Source organism: Rutidosis leptorrhynchoides, chromosome 4 (genome assembly GCF_046630445.1).
Source record: "Rutidosis leptorrhynchoides isolate AG116_Rl617_1_P2 chromosome 4, CSIRO_AGI_Rlap_v1, whole genome shotgun sequence".
NCBI classification, from domain to species: domain Eukaryota; kingdom Viridiplantae; phylum Streptophyta; class Magnoliopsida; order Asterales; family Asteraceae; genus Rutidosis; species Rutidosis leptorrhynchoides.
Genome location: NC_092336.1, coordinates 136453849 through 136471909, shown reverse-complemented (window position 1 = coordinate 136471909; position 18061 = coordinate 136453849).

Genomic DNA, 18061 nt, shown 5'->3' with positions numbered 1-18061 from the left:
ATGGGTCGAGGCTGCAAGAGGTGCTGCAGTTAACCCAAATCCTCGTGTGGGGTGCACTTACAAAACTTTTCAAGCTTGCAAGCCCTCATCATTCAGTGGAACAGAAGGACCGATCGGTTTAACCCGATGGATAGAAAAGATGGAGACTGTGTTTAAAATCAGTGGTTGTGTTGAAAAGGACATGACCAAGTATGCATCATGCACTTTACAAGATAGTGCACTCACGTGGTGGAAAAATTATGTGAAGGCTGTAGGAGAAGATGTTGCTTATGATACTCCATGGGAAGAATTCAAAACAATGTTAATCAACGAATATTGTCCAAGGAACGAGGTTAGGAAGTTGGAAGATGAATTACGAAGTCTGAAGGTTGTTGGTACTAAAATCACCAACTACAATCAGCGATTCATGGAATTAGTTTTGCTATGTCCTGAATTGGTTCCAACCGAAGAACGGAAGATTGAAATGTACAAAGATGGTTTGCCCAAAAAGGTCAAGGCAAATGTTACAGCATCGAAACCTAAGACAATTCATGAAGCTATAACCATGGCAAACGAGCTAATGGATCAGGTCATCATGGATAAGAAAGTATCCAATACTGATGTGAAGGTATCAGGTAACAAAAGAAAGTGGAATGGAAATTATGATCGAGGTAACCAACAACAATCTTTTAAGAAACAAGAAAACACGCAAGGTGCGGGTAGTGGTTTAAGCTTTGGTTATAAAGGACAAAATCCTTTATGCAACCGATGCCACAAACATCACTCTGGTTACTGTAATGTGGTATGCAACAAATGTAATCGAAAGGGTCATCTTGCTGAAGATTGTAGGGCTCTCGTTACAAATACAAATGGTACCAAGACTCTTGCCACCAATGCAAATAGAACTGCTTTGGCTACCATTACTTGTTTTGGGTGTGGAAAACAAGGTCACTATAAGAGCCAGTGCCCGAATCCAGAGAAGAATATCGGACCTGCACGTGGGAGAGCATTTGTTATTAATGCTAGAGAGGCATGTGAAGACCCGGAGCTTGTTACGGGTACGTTTACCATTAATAACTTATCCGCATCTATTATATTTGATACTGGTGCTGATAGAAGTTACGTGTGTAGAGACTTTCACGCTAAATTGAATTGTTCATCATTACCTCTAGATGCTAAGTACATGATTGAGTTAGCTAATGGTAAACTAATTAAAGCCGATAAAATTTTCCGTGATTGTAAAATAAATTTAGCCGGAGAAACATTTAAGATTGATTTGATACCCGTAGAATTAGGAAGTTTTGATGTAATAGTCGGCATGGACTGGATGTCCAAAATAGGAGCTGAAGTTTTGTGCGCCAAGAAGGCAATTCGCATTCCTCGTAAGAATAAAACGCCAGTAATGATTTATGGAGAGAAGGGTAACTCAAAGCTAAAACTCATTAGTTATTTGAAAGCTCAAAAGTGCTTGAAGAAAGGGTGCTATGCTATCTTAGCACATGTTAATAAAGTCGAAAAGAAAGAAAAAGAGAAGTGCATCAATGACGTGCCTGTGGCAAGAGATTTTCCTGAAGTATTTCCGGAAGAGTTGCCGGGATTACCTCCATTTAGATCTGTAGAATTTCAAATAGATCTTGTACCAGGAGCTGCACCGGTTGCCCGTGCTCCATATAGACTTGCACCGTCCGAGTTAAAAGAACTTCAGAGTCAGTTAAAAGAATTACTGGATCGTGGATTCATACGACCAAGTACTTCACCGTGGGGAGCTCCAATTTTATTCGTCAAGAAGAAAGACGGATCTTTCCGAATGTGTATAGATTATCGTGAATTAAATAAGTTAACTATCAAGAATCGGTATCCACTACCGAGAATTGACGACTTATTTGATCAACTCCAAGGATCATGTGTGTACTCGAAAATTGACCTAAGATCGGGCTATCATCAATTACGTGTCAAAGAAGAAGATATACCGAAAACTGCTTTTCGGACACGTTATGGTCATTACGAATTTTTGGTCATGCCGTTTGGGTTGACAAATGCGCCAGCTGTATTCATGGACCTCATGAATCGAGTTTGTAGTCCATATTTAGATAAGTTTGTTATCGTTTTCATTGATGATATTCTTATCTATTCCAAGAGTGAGCAAGAGCATGAGCAGCATTTAAGGTTGATATTAGAGTTGTTAAGAAAAGAACAGCTATATGCTAAATTTTCTAAATGTGCTTTCTGGTTGAAAGAAGTGCAATTTCTTGGCCACGTTGTTAGTAGCAAAGGAATTCAGGTTGATCCAGCAAAAATTGAAGCCATTGAAAAATGGGAGACTCCTAAGACACCAACGCAGATACGCCAATTTTTAGGTTTAGCCGGTTATTATAGAAGGTTTATTCAAGATTTTTCCCGAATAGCTAAGCCGTTGACAGCGTTAACGCAAAAAGGGAAGAAATATGAATGGACCTCTGAGCAGGAGAACGCATTTCAAATACTAAAGAAGGAGTTAACTACGGCGCCTATTTTATCGTTACCAGAAAGGAACGATGATTTTGAAATATATTGTGACGCTTCACGACAAGGTTTTGGTTGCGTTCTTATGCAACGGAAGAGAGTTATTGCATACGCATCCCGACAATTGAAGATTCACGAGCGGAATTATACGACGCATGATCTAGAATTGGGAGCAGTTGTGTTTGCATTGAAGATGTGGAGACACTACTTGTATGGGGTTAAATTCACTGTGTTTACTGATCATAAAAGCCTTCAACATATTTTTGATCAGAAACAATTGAACATGAGGCAACGTAGGTGGGTCGAGTTAATAAACGACTATGATTGTGAAATTCGCTATCATCCCGGGAAAGCGAACGTAGTGGCCGATGCTCTAAGCAGAAAGGAACGAGAACCAATCCGAGTTCGAGCAATGAACATAAAAATTCGCATGAATCTCAACTCACAAATCAAAGAGGTTCAACAAGAAGCACTCAATAAAGAAAACATAAGAAATGAAATAATGAAAAAGTATGAGAAGCAACTCGTTATACGGGAAGACGGAATTCGATATTTTGCAAATCGTATTTGGGTACCGAAGTTGGGTGGATTAAGGAAGTTGATATTGAACGAGGCACATAAGACAAGATACTCGATACATCCTGGAGTTGGAAAGATGTATCAAGATCTTAAGACACGTTATTGGTGGCCTAATTTAAAGACAGACGTAGCAACATATGTTGGGGAGTGTTTAACTTGTTCCAAGGTCAAAGCAGAACACCAGAAGCCATCAGGGTTACTTCAACAACCAGAAATCCCAGAATGGAAATGGGATGGTATTACCATGGATTTCATCACGAAGTTACCAAAGACTGCCTGGGGTTACGACACCATTTGGGTGATTGTTGATCGTCTCACCAAGTCTGCACATTTCTTGCCTATAAAGGAAACGGATAGAATGGAGAAACTATTACGATTGTATATAAAGGAAGTTGTTTCAAGGCATGGAATACCTATTTCCATTATATCTGATCGTGATAGTAGATTTACCTCAAAGTTCTGGCAATCACTACAGGAGGCACTAGGAACTCGTCTGGATATGAGTACCGCATATCATACGCAAACCGACGGGCAGAGTGAAAGAACAATTCAGACTCTTGAAGACTTGCTCAGGGCATGTGTGATCGATTTTGGAAACGGATGGGATAAGTATTTACCGTTAGCAGAATTCTCGTATAATAATAGTTATCATGCGAGCATTAAAGCTGCACCATTCGAAGCATTGTATGGAAGGAAGTGTAGATCTCCTATCTGTTGGAATGAAGTAGGAGATCAACATTTAACTGGTCCCGAGATCATACACGAAACGACTGAGAAGATAGTACAAATCAAGGAGAGATTGAAAACAGCCCGTAGTCGCCAAAAGTGCTACGTCGATGTCCGAAGGAAACCATTAGAGCTTCAGATCGGTGACATGGTTATTCTAAAGGTGTCACCTTGGAAAGGTGTGATACGTTTTGGAAAAAGGGGTAAACTGAACCCAAGATATGTAGGCCCGTTCAAGATCATCGAACGCATTGGACCGGTAGCTTATCGACTCGAGTTACCGCAACAACTCGCCGGAGTACATAATACCTTTCACGTCTCGAACCTTAAGAAGTGTCTTGCAAAGGAAGACCTCACCATTCCTCTTGAAGAAATCCATGTCGACGAGAAACTACAATTCGTCGAAGAACCAATCGAAATCATGGACCGTGAAGTTAAACAGCTCAAGCAGAGCAACATACCGATCGTTAAGGTTCGTTGGAATGCTCGAAGAGGTCCCGAGTTTACGTGGGAACGGGAGGATCAGATGAAACAAAAGTATCCACACTTGTTTCTCGATGACGCAAAATAGGTACAATTTTAAAATTTCGGGACGAAATTTATTTAACGGGGAGGTAATGTAACGACCCGCACTTTTTCGATCGTTCTATACTTATAAGATTAATATTTACATAAATTAAACCTTACCAACATGATAAGCAATCCAAATTGTCGAGACTTATGTTTTTCAAAAAGAGTTTTACACAACGTTTGACCGTCTAGTTTGACCGATGATATCACGAACTATACAATATATGATAATTATACGTTTGTGTATATATATGTATATATACATATTTAACATGACCTAATAATGTTTTAATATCTCATTTTGTATTAATAACAATAAGTTATAAGTATATTTTGAAACTACTAACTTAAGTTTTCAAAACGATAACCATACGTAACGTTATTTGACTTAAATACTTATGACCTATAATGTTTATACATATATCGTATAAGTAATGTATTTAATCACTTTTAAAGACTTAAATACATAAAATAATATAAGTATATTTACAAAAGATAACTATATTTGAATCCTCGTTCCGTTTTCTCAAAGATTTCTACACGTATATCTAGGGTATATGTACCCGTATCATACGCAGCTTCTAGATGTATTTACTATTGGTATATACCAATAAAAATCTGCTCCTTAGCAGCCTTAAATGATTAAGAAACATGTGGAACCAACCATTTGTCAAGTAGCATGAATTATTTAGCAAGAAAACAAAGTTAGGTATCTTTTTTTTCCTTTATAACCTAAAAACGTTTTTATGCATGCACACCATTTCTTCACCCCATTTTCTCATACTTACACTTCCATTTCCCTCTCAAAATACTCTTAACTTCATACTTGATCATCTCCAAGCACTTTCCCCATCATTTAGCTTCAAAAACATCACTTAATCACCATAAGAAAACCCTTACAAAAACACTTCAAGAATCCTTCCAAGAACACAAACTTACTTCCAATCTTTCATCCAATTCCATCACCCTTTTAGTTCTAGGTTCTTACTCCTCTTTTACAGCAACCTTGTCCAAGGAACTTGAGGTAGTAACTATGTTCATAACCTTATTCGATTCATATATATATAGCTATCTTATTTTGTGGTATAAAATTTAAAAACAAGAACATAGTTTGAAAGTTTTCAAACTTGTTTGCAAACTAAATAGATCCTTCTAACTTAACTTTTAAAATACTTCAAGACCTGTAATATAACTTAATTACATGCTAATTTAACAAGGTATAACTTGGTTTTTCAAAGAACACCTTAAAAACTGTTTTTACGACGTCGGAGTGCAACCGGGGACTGTTTTGGGTTGGATAATTAAAAACCATCTTAAACTTTGAATTGGAAGTTTATCTTCTGGAAAAATGATTTTTAATATGAATATGATAGCACATAAAAATTTCATGATTTAATTCAAAGTATAAGTATTTTTAGAAAAATAATCATTTAAGGTTGTTTACATAAAGGAAAATGTTTAACTTCATAAGTTTCACTAAAGTTTCACCTATGCCGTGTGATTTTTAATACAAACCAAGGTATTTTCAGTTCATAGTCTTAAAGAGGAACTCGATCCAAGGAGATGGCAAGTTGAATCAACGAAAACGGATTTGTAACGAAGAAACTATGACCGAAACAAAATTGGTTATCCAAGACTTGTTTAACTTCGGGATTAATTGGGAAAAATTAAATAAAATCACATCTTTCTAAGATAACATGATATTTTATATATATGTACTTATAATTCAATTTTATATGGTTCAGGATCACCCATAAACAATACGAGAAGATTAATCATAAGATCCCATGTTTGTACGCAACACGTCATTTGACAACACCGGTACTTTATGTACGCAACACGTCATTTGACAACACCGGTACCGTGGGTCAAGATTAATCTCGACCAATACATATACGATGGGGTTTTATTTATTTCGTTGGGGGTTTTATTTATTTCATTGCGGGTATATTAAACATCTACAAATGAACCATTAAAATTGAATTACTAACAACGAAATGCTAACTACGGACTAAGGAATTATTCAAAGTATTAAAAGTATAACAAGTATATATATGAGACGTTTGTTTAAAAAGAAAAGGTATTGATATATTATATATGGATAGGTTCGTGATATCAACCGGAAGACCAAGTCAAAAATATATATATCTTCAAGACGAACGTGAGTATATAGTCCCACTTTTAAACTCTAAATATTTCGGGATGAGAATACATGTATTTTATGTTTTACGTTATGGACACAAGTAACTGAAAAATATATTCTACGTTGAGTTGTACCACTGGCATACTTCCCTGTAGCTTGGTAACTAATATTTACAGCGGTATTGTAAACGCGAATCCTGTTGATAGATCTATCGGGCCTGACAACCCCAACCGGACTGGACGACCAGTATTCAACGGTTGCACAGTACTTCGTTTCGTGACTACACTTGGTACGGTGTAGTAAGATTTCATAATAAAGGGAATATGCGACGTGATTAAATGTTAAGTATGGTTACCAAGTGCTCAACCACTTAGAATATTTTTATTAAACTGTTTATATACGAAATCTTGTGGTCTATATATATATATTGCTGCCGGCATTAAACCTATATCTCACCAACTTTATGTTGACCTTTTAAAACATGTCTATTCTCAGGTGATTACTAAAGCTTCCGCTGCATTATGTTGAATTTGAGCAGGATCTTGCGTACGCATATTTGTGTCAAAAATAAAACTGCATACCCAAGGATTTGTGTTGTAAAATATGCTCGAAATCGTGTTGTTATCATTATATGTAAAGTTTGTAAGTCGAAGATTATCGCTAAACGATAATCATCTTTTTATTGTCTAAAGCTTGTAACAAAAATAATGGTTATGGTTTGTAATGTATAATATATGCAGTTTCTCTTTTAAAAATGTCGCATATAGAGGTCAATACCTCGCAATGAAATCATACGTTATCTAACACGTTCTTATGGTTAAGGACGGGTTATGACATGTGGTATCAGAGCGGTGGTCTTAGCGAACCAGGTTTGCATTAGTGTGTCTAACTGATAAGTCGTTAGGATACATTAGTAAGTCTGGACTTTGACCGGGTCTGATTTAAAAACCATTGCTTATCATTGTTGGTTAAAATTTATATGTAAATATTATGTAGTACTAATGGGTTAGTTGTTGTGTGATAGATGTCGGGCTCAAAACTTGTCATCACGTTCAGCGACTCCGAACCAGAATCTTCAGATGGTGTTCCAGTCATTAACCTATCCGATGACGAAAATAATATCTTTGGGGAAGACTCACAAATTCCGGATGAACCGACTATAGAGAACCCGGAAAGTGAACCCGAGGAGGAAAGTGAACCCGAGGAGGAAAGTGAACCCGAGGAGGAAAGTGAACCCGAGGAGGAAAGTGAACCCGAGGAAGAAATACAGGAAATTACAAAAGACGAGTTCGAACTAGGAAAGAAACGAAAGGCTAATGAATTAGAAAATTCAAATCCCGAGTTTAGTAAGGATGATGTGGCACCAACTCCACTAGACACTACCACCCCTATTCCCGCTATTCCTATTCGTTCTATCCCGGCATCCAGTTCTTCAGTCCCACAGCCAAAATATAGGCAGACAGCCAGGATAAGCGTTAAGCGATTCTTTGAACCTAAACGTCCTAGAAAATAGACCAAACGATGCGCTGCCGTATTAAACCATGGGATCATATAATGTTTTGTATAATATTATTAGTGTGGTTTGCTTAATGTTCGATGTAAGATAAGCATATGTAAAATAGTGAAGTGTGAAATGCAATAATTTTCCATGGTTAAGTATTATTTAGATGGTAGTAATTGATTCTGTACTAAGCTATTAAGTATGGACATTAACGGGTAGGTACTACCCTAGATATAATTATAAAACGCTAATAAGAAGAAAAGGCTTTTATAATAATACCTGGTTCATATTATTAATAAGCTATAATGTACTGTAAATATACACTACATCTATAATATTCCATGTGAATAATTATTTTATTTTCATTCTTATAGAAGAATATGGCGCGATTGAACCGAATGACGGAACAAGAAATCCAGGAACTCATCAATCAACGAGTGAACGATAGAATGTTATGGGTCGAGGCTGCAAGAGGTGCTGCAGTTAACCCAAATCCTCGTGTGGGGTGCACTTACAAAACTTTTCAAGCTTGCAAGCCCTCATCATTCAGTGGAACAGAAGGACCGATCGGTTTAACCCGATGGATAGAAAAGATGGAGACTGTGTTTAAAATCAGTGGTTGTGTTGAAAAGGACATGACCAAGTATGCATCATGCACTTTACAAGATAGTGCACTCACGTGGTGGAAAAATTATGTGAAGGCTGTAGGAGGAGATGTAGCTTATGATACTCCATGGGAAGAATTCAAAACAATGTTAATCAACGAATATTGTCCAAGGAACGAGGTTAGGAAGTTGGAAGATGAATTACGAAGTCTGAAGGTTGTTGGTACTGAAATCACCAACTACAATCAGCGATTCATGGAATTAGTTTTGCTATGTCCTGAATTGGTTCCAACCGAAGAACGGAAGATTGAAATGTACAAAGATGGTTTGACCAAAAAGGTCAAGGCAAATGTTACAGCATCGAAACCTAAGACAATTCATGAAGCTATAACCATGGCAAACGAGCTAATGGATCAGGTCATCATGGATAAGAAAGTATCCAATACTGATGTGAAGGTATCAGGTAACAAAAGAAAGTGGAATGGAAATTATGATCGAGGTAACCAACAACAATCTTTTAAGAAACAAGAAAACACGCAAGGTGCGGGTAGTGGTTTAAGCTTTGGTTATAAAGGACAAAATCCTTTATGCAACCGATGCCACAAACATCACTCTGGTTACTGTAATGTGGTATGCAACAAATGTAATCGAAAGGGTCATCTTGCTGAAGATTGTAGGGCTCTCGTTACAAATACAAATTGTACCAAGACTCTTGCCACCAATGAAAATAGAACTGCTTTGGCTACCATTACTTGTTTTGGGTGTGGAAAACAAGGTCACTATAAGAGCCAGTGCCCGAATCCAGAGAAGAATATCGGACTTGCACGTGGGAGAGCATTTGTTATTAATGCTAGAGAGGCATGTGAAGACCCGGAGCTTGTTACGGGTACGTTTACCATTAATAACTTATCCGCATCTATTATATTTGATACTGGTGCTGATAGAAGTTACGTGTGTAGAGACTTTCACGCTAAATTGAATTGTTCATCATTACCTCTAGATGCTAAGTACATGATTGAGTTAGCTAATGGTAAACTAATTAAAGCCGAAAAAATTTGCCGTGATTGTAAAATAAATTTAGCCGGAGAAACATTTAAGATTGATTTGATACCCGTAGAATTAGGAAGTTTTGATGTAATAGTCGGCATGGACTGGATGTCCAAAATAGGAGCTGAAGTTTTGTGCGCCAAGAAGGCAATTCGCATTCCTCGTAAGAATAAAACGCCAGTAATGATTTATGGAGAGAAGGGTAACTCAAAGCTAAAACTCATTAGTTATTTGAAAGCTCAAAAGTGCTTGAAGAAAGGGTGCTATGCTATCTTAGCACATGTTAATAAAGTCGAAAAGAAAGAAAAAGAGAAGTGCATCAATGACGTGCCTGTGGCAAGAGATTTTCCTGAAGTATTTCCGGAAGAGTTGCCGGGATTACCTCCATTTAGATCTGTAGAATTTCAAATAGATCTTGTACCAGGAGCTGCACCGGTTGCCCGTGCTCCATATAGACTTGCACCGTCCGAGTTAAAAGAACTTCAGAGTCAGTTAAAAGAATTACTGGATCGTGGATTCATACGACCAAGTACTTCACCGTGGGGAGCTCTAATTTTATTCGTCAAGAAGAAAGACGGATCTTTCCGAATGTGTATAGATTATCGTGAATTAAATAAGTTAACTATCAAGAATCGGTATCCACTACCGAGAATTGACGACTTATTTGATCAACTCCAAGGATCATGTGTGTACTCGAAAATTGACCTAAGATCGGGCTATCATCAATTACGTGTCAAAGAAGAAGATATACCGAAAACTGCTTTTCGGACACGTTATGGTCATTACGAATTTTTGGTCATGCCGTTTGGGTTGACAAATGCGCCAGCTGTATTCATGGACCTCATGAATCGAGTTTGTAGTCCATATTTAGATAAGTTTGTTATCGTTTTCATTGATGATATTCTTATCTATTCCAAGAGTGAGCAAGAGCATGAGCAGCATTTAAGGTTGATATTAGAGTTGTTAAGAAAAGAACAGCTATATGCTAAATTTTCTAAATGTGCTTTCTGGTTGAAAGAAGTGCAATTTCTTGGCCACGTTGTTAGTAGCAAAGGAATTCAGGTTGATCCAGCAAAAATTGAAGCCATTGAAAAATGGGAGACTCCTAAGACACCAACGCAGATACGCCAATTTTTGGGTTTAGCCGGTTATTATAGAAGGTTTATTCAAGATTTTTCCCGAATAGCTAAGCCGTTGACAGCGTTAACGCAAAAAGGGAAGAAATATGAATGGACCTCTGAGCAGGAGAACGCATTTCAAATACTAAAGAAGGAGTTAACTACGGCGCCTATTTTATCGTTACCAGAAGGGAACGATGATTTTGAAATATATTGTGACACTTCACGACAAGGTTTTGGTTGCGTTCTTATGCAACGGAAGAGAGTTATTGCATACGCATCCCGACAATTGAAGATTCACGAGCGGAATTATACGACGCATGATCTAGAATTGGGAGCAGTTGTGTTTGCATTGAAGATGTGGAGACACTACTTGTATGGGGTTAAATTCACTGTGTTTACTGATCATAAAAGCCTTCAACATATTTTTGATCAGAAACAATTGAACATGAGGCAACGTAGGTGGGTCGAGTTAATAAACGACTATGATTGTGAAATTCGCTATCATCCTGGGAAAGCGAACGTAGTGGCCGATGCTCTAAGCAGAAAGGAACGAGAACCAATCCGAGTTCGAGCAATGAACATAAAAATTCGCATGAATCTCAACTCACAAATCAAAGAGGTTCAACAAGAAGCACTCAATAAAGAAAACATAAGAAATGAAATAATGAAGAAGTATGAGAAGCAACTCGTTATACGGGAAGACGGAATTCGATATTTTGCAAATCGTATTTGGGTACCGAAGTTGGGTGGATTAAGGAAGTTGATATTGAACGAGGCACATAAGACAAGATACTCGATACATCCTGGAGTTGGAAAGATGTATCAAGATCTTAAGACACGTTATTGGTGGCCTAATTTAAAGACAGACGTAGCAACATATGTTGGGGAGTGTTTAACTTGTTCCAAGGTCAAAGCAGAACACCAGAAGCTGTCAGGGTTACTTCAACAACCAGAAATCCCAGAATGGAAATGGGATGGTATTACCATGGATTTCATCACGAAGTTACCAAAGACTGCCTGGGGTTACGACGCCATTTGGGTGATTGTTGATCGTCTCACCAAGTCTGCACATTTCTTGCCTATAAAGGAAACAGATAGAATGGAGAAACTATTACGATTGTATATAAAGGAAGTTGTTTCAAGGCATGGAATACCTATTTCCATTATATCTGATCGTGATAGTAGATTTACCTCAAAGTTCTGGCAATCACTACAGGAGGCACTAGGAACTCGTCTGGATATGAGTACCGCATATCATTCGCAAACCGACGGGCAGAGTGAAAGAACAATTCAGACTCTTGAAGACATGCTCAGGGCATGTGTGATCGATTTTGGAAACGGATGGGATAAGTATTTACCGTTAGCAGAATTCTCGTATAATAATAGTTATCATGCGAGCATTAAAGCTGCACCATTCGAAGCATTGTATGGAAGGAATTGTAGATCTCCTATCTGTTGGAATGAAGTAGGAGATCGACATTTAACTGGTCCCGAGATCATACACGAAATGACTGAGAAGATAGTACAAATCAAGGAGAGATTGAAAACAGCCCGTAGTCGCCAAAAGAGCTACGTCGATGTCCGAAGGAAACCATTACAGCTTCAGATCGGTGACATGGTTATGCTAAAGGTGTCACCTTGGAAAGGTGTGATACGTTTTGGAAAAAGGGGTAAACTGAACCCAAGATATGTAGGCCCGTTCAAGATCATCGAACGCATTGGACCGGTAGCTTATCGACTCGAGTTACCGCAACAACTCGCCGGAGTACATAATACCTTTCACGTATCGAACCTTAAGAAGTGTCTTGCAAAGGAAGACCTCACCATTCCTCTTGAAGAAATCCATGTCGACGAGAAACTACAATTCGTCGAAGAACCAATCGAAATCATGGACCGTGAAGTTAAACAGCTCAAGCAGAGCAACATACCGATCGTTAAGGTTCGTTGGAATGCTCGAAGAGGTCCCAAGTTTACGTGGGAACGGGAGGATCAGATGAAACAAAAGTATCCACACTTGTTTCTCGATGACGCAAAATAGGTACAATTTTAAAATTTCGGGACGAAATTTATTTAACGGGGAGGTAATGTAACGACCCGCACTTTTTCGATCGTTCTATACTTATAAGATTAATATTTACATAAATTAAACCTTACCAACATGATAAGCAATCCAAATTGTCGAGACTTATGTTTTTCGAAAAGAGTTTTACACAACGTTTGACCGTCTAGTTTGACCGATGATATCACGAACTATACAATATATGATAATTATACGTTTGTGTATATATATGTATATATACATATTTAACATGACCTAAGAATGTTTTAATATCTCATTTTGTATTAATAACAATAAGTTATAAGTATATTTTGAAACTACTAACTTAAGTTTTCAAAACGATAACCATACGTAACGTTATTTGACTTAAATACTTATGACCTATAATGTTTATACATATATCGTATAAGTAATGTATTTAATCACTTTTAAAGACTTAAATACATAAAACAATATAAGTATATTTACAAAAGATAACTATATTTGAATCCTCGTTCCGTTTTCTCAAAGATTTCTACACGTATATCTAGGGTATATGTACCCGTATCATACGCAGCTTCTAGATGTATTTACTATTGGTATATACCAATAAAAATCTGCTCCTTAGCAGCCTTAAATGATTAAGAAACATGTGGAACCAACCATTTGTCAAGTAGCATGAATTATTTAGCAAGAAAATAAAGTTAGGTATCTTTTTTTTCCTTTATAACCTAAAAACGTTTTTATGCATGCACACCATTTCTTCACCCCATTTTCTCATACTTACACTTCCATTTCTCTCTCAAAATACTCTTAACTTCATACTTGATCATCTCCAAGAATTTTCCCCATCATTTAGCTTCAAAAACATCACTTAATCACCATAAGAAAACCCTTACAAAAACACTTCAAGAATCCTTCCAAGAACACAAACTTACTTCCAATCTTTCATCCAATTCCATCACCCTTTTAGTTCTAGGTTCTTACTCCTCCTTTACAGCAACCTTGTCCAAGGAACTTGAGGTAGTAACTATGTTCATAACCTTATTCGATTCATATATATATAGCTATCTTATTTTGTGGTATAAAATTTTAACAACAAGAACATAGTTTGAAAGTTTTCAAACTTGTTTGCAAACTAAATAGATCCTTCTAACTTAACTTTTAAAATACTTCAAGACCTGTAATATAACTTAATTACATGCTAATTTAACAAGGTATAACTTGGTTTTTCAAAGAACACCTTAAAAACTGTTTTTACGACGTCGGAGTGCAACCGGGGACTGTTTTGGGTTGGATAATTAAAAACCATCTTAAACTTTGAATTGGAAGTTTATCTTCTGGAAAAATGATTTTTAATATGAATATGATAACACATAAAAATTTCATGATTTAATTCAAAGTATAAGTATTTTTAGAAAAATAATCATTTAAGGTTGTTTACATAAAGGAAAATGTTTAACTTCATAAGTTTCACTAAAGTTTCACCTATGCCGTGTGATTTTGAATACAAACCAAGGTATTTTCAGTTCATAGTCTTAAAGAGGAACTCGATCCAAGGAGATGGCAAGTTGAATCAACGAAAACGGATTTGTAACGAAGAAACTATGACTGAAACAAAATTGGTTATCCAAGACTTGTTTAACTTCGGGATTAATTGGGAAAAATTAAATAAAATCACATCTTTCTAAGATAACATGATATTTTATATATATGTACTTATAATTCAATTTTATATGGTCCAGGATCACCCATAAACAATACGAGAAGATTAATCATAAGATCCCATGTTTGTACGCAACACGTCATTTGACAACACCGGTACTTTATGTACGCAACACGTCATTTGATAACACCGGTACCGTGGGTCAAGATTAATCTCGACCAATACATATACGATGGGGTTTTATTTATTTCGTTGGGGGTTTTATTTATTTCATTGCGGGTATATTAAACATCTACAAATGAACCATTAAAATTGAATTACTAACAACGAAATGCTAACTACGGACTAAGGAATTATTCAAAGTATTAAAAGTATAACAAGTATATATATGAGACGTTTGTTTAAAAAGAAAAGGTATTGATATATTATATATGGATAGGTTCGTGATATCAACCGGAAGACCAAGTCAAAAATATATATATCTTCAAGACGAACGTGAGTATATAGTCCCACTTTTAAACTCTAAATATTTCGGGATGAGAATACATGTATTTTATGTTTTACGTTATGGACACAAGTAACTGAAAAATATATTCTACGTTGAGTTGTACCACTGGCATACTTCCCTGTAGCTTGGTAACTAATATTTACAGCGGTATTGTAAACGCGAATCCTGTTGATAGATCTATCGGGCCTGACAACCCCAACCGGACTGGACGACCAGTATTCAACGGTTGCACAGTACTTCGTTTCGTGACTACACTTGGTACGGTGTAGTAAGATTTCATAATAAAGGGAATATGCGACGTGATTAAATGTTAAGTATGGTTACCAAGTGCTCAACCACTTAGAATATTTTTATTAAACTGTTTATATACGAAATCTTGTGGTCTATATATATATATTGCTGCCGGCATTAAACCTATATCTCACCAACTTTATGTTGACCTTTTAAAACATGTCTATTCTCAGGTGATTACTAAAGCTTCCGCTGCATTATGTTGAATTTGAGCAGGATCTTGCGTACGCATATTTGTGTCAAAAATAAAACTGCATACCCAAGGATTTGTGTTGTAAAATATGCTCGAAATCGTGTTGTTATCATTATATGTAAAGTTTGTAAGTCGAAGATTATCGCTAAACGATAATCATCTTTTTATTGTCTAAAGCTTGTAACAAAAATAATGGTTATGGTTTGTAATGTATAATATATGCAGTTTCTCTTTTAAAAATGTCGCATATAGAGGTCAATACCTCGCAATGAAATCATACGTTATCTAACACGTTCTTATGGTTAAGGACGGGTTATGACATTATATAATCATAAAAGTTATAGTGATTTACAAATACTTGTAATTCTGAATTGTACAATCACATTCGCTTAATGTAAGCACATATGCTTGGCCATTCAAAATCACAAGTGATTGGCAATATGCAATAACAAGTTATTGGAACGTTTTTTTTTCGGGTTTAAACCGTTCGTGTAAAAAACTAATTCTAAACCCTAAATCTAAACCCTATACCCTAAAATATAAAAATCTAAACGCTAAAATCTAAACACTAAATCACATGATTACATTAATCACAATACACAATCACAAGTAATAACCACAAGTTATTGACAGAATCACAAGTGACCATAAAGTCTGATTACATTAATCAAAACACATAATCAAAAGTTACTGGCAGAATCACAAGTTAATGGATATTCAAAATCACAAGTGATTGGCCATTCATAATAAAAAATGATTGGCTAACAAACATAACATGTACTTGTTTAACAACAATGAATCAACAATAGTAGATAACAAACGCTTCACTTTTGTAACAACTCCTTTGATTTTTCAACACGATCAACTCTTGATTTTTGTGCATAAAGAACAACCTGCCTGTAGTCTTCTTTGGTATGAGATGACTTGAATTCTGAAGCATGTTGAATCATCTTGTTGGCATGCTGGTTTAGATAATGAGTTAAAATTTTCGCTGCATAGCGGACTTTCAACTTCCTCAACTGATTTTGTTGTTCCAACGATTCAGGGAATAACTCCTCCGTCCATTCGATGTCAGGTGTGGCTTTAAATGTTTCCATATGGTACATGGCAAAAACACCACAATCAACATCATTATTTCTTGTTGTCCAGGACATCTTCATTCGACTTGGATGCATATTTTCAATCATCATTGCATATCGATGCTTTTGCAGTTTTAAATGCTCACCAAAACAATATTTCTGGAAAAACAAATCAGAAAAATAAACTAATCAGAAAAATAAACTAACATAAACTCATTTTAGTTGGCAAGCAGAAAGCAAAATTAATTGAAATTAAAGCACAAATCACATGTGATTATTAATCATAATCACATGTGATTGGCAAGCAGAAAGCAGAATCTAATGAAACTAAAGCACAAATCACATGTGATTGTTAAATCATAATCACATGTGATTGGCAAGCAGAAAGCAGAACCACATGAAAAAGGAAAACTAACCACAAGGTTAAAAACTTTAGCATATTTTGCTTGGAAGTTTGAAGACGAATCATTGTCCATTATAAAGAGTTTTGGAATCGTCAAGTCAAACAAGAGCACAAAGAAATGATTGTTTCTGCAGATGGGGAAAAAAACCTGTGGCAAATAATTATAAAAATATATATATCAAATTTTCAGCATACAAATAATTGATTATTGATTATGATATTTATAGAAAAATGAAACAAGAATGTAAACAAAATTAACATACCAGATCAGTTTTTTGAAATGAAATATCATTGGGAAAACCTCGTAATAACGATTCAACATTTTCTTGAAATTTCTGCAGTTTAACTTCTTTTGGCATTTTCTTGTCGTCATACATGCCAGACCACTATAAAAATAAAAAAAACATGTGTTAAGGCAGAATCACATGTGATTGTCAAGCTGAATGCAGAATCACTTGAAATTAAAAAACAATCACATGTGATTATTAAATCATAATCACATGTGATTGGCAAGAAAATTTTAAAAGTTAAAACTTACAATGATTGAAGTTGGAAAGAAAAACTTTGTTGGGCTAGCTGGATCTCTAAACTGTCGCTCTTGATTTAGAATATAACTCCAGACATCGACCACACTGGCTTCAACATATAAACCCGGACAAAGTGATTCCAAGCTAACACGATGAACGTTCCAAACCCCCTTTTTATCTTCAAATATCATTTCACTAAAAAACAAAATACAATAAAAACATAATTAGTATATGTCAATAGTGATGCTATGTTTAGTTTGTTCACATGTGATTTAATGATATAATCACATATGATTGACTGATTTAATCACATGTGATTGAATGATATAAAATGCTAATTAATGTCAAGATTAAGTATAGAAAACTCACTCTGCGTTTTTCTTCATTGAAAACAACTCCATAGCCACTGAAAGTTCAGAGTCGGTCAATATGTTATAAACTGCTGTCAATTTGTTGACATATTTAGAAGAAACAACTATTCCAATCTGCTTCTTCTTTGGGATGGCTGCAACTCTTTTATCAATGTTTAACTCATTCTTCTCCACAACAGCCTCCTCCTGAGATAAAAGATGGAAAGTTGGAG